The following is a 4,434-nucleotide window of genomic DNA, read 5'->3' as shown; positions in this document are numbered from 1 at the left end:
GGAAGGTGGCTTTCCAATAAAAAAATAATAAAAATAGATCTTTAAAAAAAAATTACACGATCCCATTATCTTAAAAGGCAGTTAGAAATACAACCTATGTCATGGAATATGTCTTATATTTAAACAGTTCAAAGAAATCTTATAACAACAGAAAATGTACATGACTTTTGAATCATCTTAAATTTAAATAAACATTTATTTTCCCATTAAACATAAAAAAAAAAAAAAAAAAAAAAACCACAGAGGAACAGCCGGGACTCTGGCCAGCCTCTGATGTGGGAATTAGCATTCCAAATGGAAGCTTAACTCTCAATACTACAGTACTAGCCACAAAAAGCAAGAATATTTTTTTAAAGATTTATTTACTTTTATTGCAAAGTCAGATATACAGAGAGGAGGAGAGACAGAGAGGTTGATCTTCCGTCCAATGATTCACTCCCCAAGTGGCTACAATGGTTCCAGCTGAGCTGATTCAAAGCCAGTATGCTGGGCCTCTTTCAGGACTTCCACATGGATGCAAGGTCTCAAAGCTTTGGGCCGTCCTCGACTGCTTTCCCAGGCCGCAAGCAGGGAGCTGGATGGGAAACAGGGCTGCCAGGATTAGAACTGTCATCCATATGGGATCCTGGCACATGCAAGGTGAGGACTTTAGCTTTTGAGCTACCGCACCAGGCCCAAAACAAGAATTTTATTTGGTTATGGAAGAGTAAGTCAGAGAGCTTCAAAGTATGAGAAGAATGCAATGTGTTTGATGATTGAGATCAATACAGAGGAATACACATGACCTCCAAGGCTGAGAGCAGCCCCTGGCTGACAGCCAGCACGGGCGCCAAGACCTCAGACTTACAAACACAAAGAAGTGAGTTCTGTCAACAACCTGAAGGAGCATGGAAATAAATTCCTTCCCAGAGACACCCAGATAAGAGCCCAGTGGGACCAACACTGATTTCATTCCTGGAAGACCCTAAGTAGTCATGCAATGCCATACTTCTAACTTTAAAAATGGTGAGATAATAAATGATGCTTCTTAAAGTACTAAGCTTATGGGAAACTATTATTTATCAGTGGAAAACTAATACAGTACAACTGCATTCTTATGCTTTTCCCTGCAGTTCTGTAAATGTGTTTCATGTATTTTGAAATTCTCTTAGTAGGTACAAAAATAATTCAGGATTGTTAATGTCCTCTTGATATTTTTATGCCTTTGTGTTATGAAATGACCTTCTCTGTTCTTAGCATTGATAGCTATTTTGTCTGATATTAACAGAACCACTCCAGCTTTCCTTTTGTGCAATGTTAATTTTCATCCTTTAAATTTTACTTTTGTTACATTTTCATGTGTAAAATGGATTACTTTTAGGAAAGCCTTCCAATGATGAATTTGTAGGGCTTTTGTATACCTGAAAGTATGTTTATGTCACCTTTATCTTTCCGAGTTATTTGTGATGATTATACAGTTGTAGTTTTGAGGGTTACTTTCTAGGACTTGAAAAAATGTTGCCCACCTGTCCTCAGGTTGCCATTATCTCAAGTCTGCCATCACACTGCTTGTAAATAGTGTGTTTTTTTTTTCATTTTTCTGCTTTTAAGAATTGTTTTTCCTACTAAAGACTTTAAAAATTATTTGTCTTTCTTTCCTTTGTGTGTTTTCTTTAAAAAAGACTTATTTATTTTTATTTAAAAGACAAATTTACAGAGAAGGAGAGACACAGAGAATTTTCCATCTGCTGGTTCACTCCCCAAGTGGTTACAGTGGCTGGAGCAGACCAAATCCAAAGACAGGAGCCAGGAGCTTCTTCCTGGTTTCCCACATGGAAGCAGAAGCCCAAGAATCACACCTGCTGCTTTTGCAGTCTATATGTAGGGAGCTGGATCAGAAGTGGAACAGCTGGGACTTGAACCCGTGTCCATAGAGTTACCCCACTAAGCCACCACTCCAACCCTTTCTTCACATTTCTTATGATTGTTGGGGTTTGAATCTGTAGATTCAGAATTAACACTAAATTTGGAAAGTTTGCAGCTATTTATCTGTTTTATTGTGCCAAATTATAGGTACATACAACTTGCCACTTTTATCAATGCATCTAGATTGATTCAATAGCTTTGCTATTATGAATTGAACTGTGATAAAGTAACACTGATGTTATTTCCTTTAGATATAGTTCCAGGAATGGGATCACTGGGTCATATGGTATACCTGTTTCCTTTTCTAAGGATTATTCATCCTGTTTTCCATAGTGGTTACAACCAATTTGCATTCACACCCATAGTGAAGGAGGACACTTTCTGCACAGGCTCTCCAGGAATTGTTACTTTTTAATTTTAAAAAATATTTTTTCATTGAAAAGCCACATAAGCAAAGACAAAGATCTTTCATCTGCTGGCTCACTCCCCAAGCACAACAGTGTCTGGAGCTGAGCCAATCTGAAGCCAAGGGCCAGGAGCTTTCTCCGGGTCTCCCACACAGGTGCAGGGTCCCAATACTTTGGGCCATCCTCTACTGCTTTCCCAGGCTACAAGCAGGGATCTGGAAGGGAAGTGGAGCAGCAGTGCCCAAGAGATTCTGCCAGATGTAAGGAGAGGATTTAACCATTATGCTATCACACTGGGCCCTACTACTTCCTAATTTTGAGGATAAATCCACTCTAACTGGAGTGAAGTGATACCTCATTTTTTTTCATTTCCATTTCCCTTTTTGGCTAGTGATCCTGAGCAGTTTTTAATGTATCTTTTGGCCATTTGTATCTCATCCTTTTAAAAAATGACTGTTCATATTCTTGGCCCTTATGTTAGCTGTATTGTTTGTTTTGTTGTTGCTTAATTTCTTGGGCTACCTCTATATTCAGGATATCAGTCTTCTACCAGGTACATATTTTGCAAAGATTTTCTCCAGTTCTGTTGGTTGTCTCTTTGTTGAATTTTTCCTTTGCTGTAGTTCTTAGCTTGATATAATCCCATTTGTCTGTTTTGGCTTTTGTCAACTGTATTTCTGGGGTGTTAGCCAAGAAAACTTTGTTTGGGGCAATGTCTTGATGTGTTTCCTCTATATTTTCTGAAAAAAAAAAATTGGATGGCTTCAGGTCTTAAAGTGTAGATCCTTGATATATTGTGAACTGATTTTGGTATAAGACACAATGTAAGCATCTTGTTTGAAATTTCTGCATGTGTCTTATTACTGAGATATTTCAAAAGAGTTATCTTCTGGGTTGTACAATCTTTCTATTATCACATCAAGTCTATTGTTACGGCTTACCTTTGCGTTGTTTTGTTTGACTTATTAAATACTTCATTTGTAATAGTTCGATTTGGCTCTTTTCAACATCTGCTGATTTTTTTCATATATGTCATATACTGATTTCTGAGCTTCATTTAACGATTTATATTTTTGAGTATTCTTACCATCATTCTTTTTTTTAGATTTATTTTTTATTATTTTTTTATTGGAAAGGCTGATATACAGAGAGGAGAGACAGAGAGGAAGATCTTCCGTCCGATGATTCACTCCCTAAGTGAGCGCAATGGCCGATGCTATGCCAATCCGAAGCCAGGAGCCTCTTCCGGGTCTCCCACGCGGGTGCAGGGTCCCAAAGCTTTGGGCCGTCCTTGACTGCTTTCCCAGGCCACAGGCAGGGAGCTGGAAGGGAAGCGGGGCTGCTGGGATTAGAACCGGCGCCCATATGGGATCCTGGGCGTGCAAAGCGAGGACCTTTAACCACTTGCGCCACCGCGCCGGGCCCCATCATTCTTTTGAAATCTTTTTATTCATTTATCTCCTTTTCTTCACAGTGCAATAATAATGCTTTTGGGTGAGTCAGGTTACACTCCTGTGTCATGCTTTTTGTGTTTCTACACTGATTTTCTTGGGAATCTCTTTTCTTTTACTTCTAGAAAACTTAATTGTTATTTCATGATTATTACCACCAATGGCTTTATTTCTAGAGCTGTACCTGTAGAACTTGATAGAGTGCATAAGGCTTACACTTGAGGTATAACACAGGGGTGCATTTTTGGTGGGGCCAGGGAGCTCTGACCACTGTTTGTAGGTTGGTCTAGAGTCTAGAGCAGCACAAAAGTGGATGTGGTATAGTCTGAGCTGACTAGTGTGTTCCAGTTTAACACTTTTCTTCATGCCAAGGTGGACTCTGATGCACAGATTCAAGCTAGCTCATGGTGCCAGAAAACCTCACCTGCCCAAGTATGTTCACTGTCCAGAGCACTGATCTACTATGTAGTGTGTCTCCTGACCTCATTCTGAGCTGGGTCTTTGAAATCGCCACAGTCAGTCTGGGCAGGTGCACAAGATCCTAACATGAGTATGCAGTTTTTAAAGTGGCCATAGAATAAGCTGGGGGAAGAAGAATGGCTCTCAATTCTGACAGGGTGGATCTACTTATATACAGTGTACTTGGGGGTGACCTGCCCCTGGTGTGCAGC

This window comes from Ochotona curzoniae, unplaced genomic scaffold, assembly GCF_017591425.1.
Source record: "Ochotona curzoniae isolate NIBS_2020 unplaced genomic scaffold, NIBS_Ocur_1.0 scaffold_4505, whole genome shotgun sequence".
Taxonomy (NCBI): Eukaryota; Metazoa; Chordata; class Mammalia; order Lagomorpha; family Ochotonidae; genus Ochotona; species Ochotona curzoniae.
The sequence above is the reverse complement of the archived record's forward strand: the minus strand, read 5'-3'. Positions refer to the sequence as shown.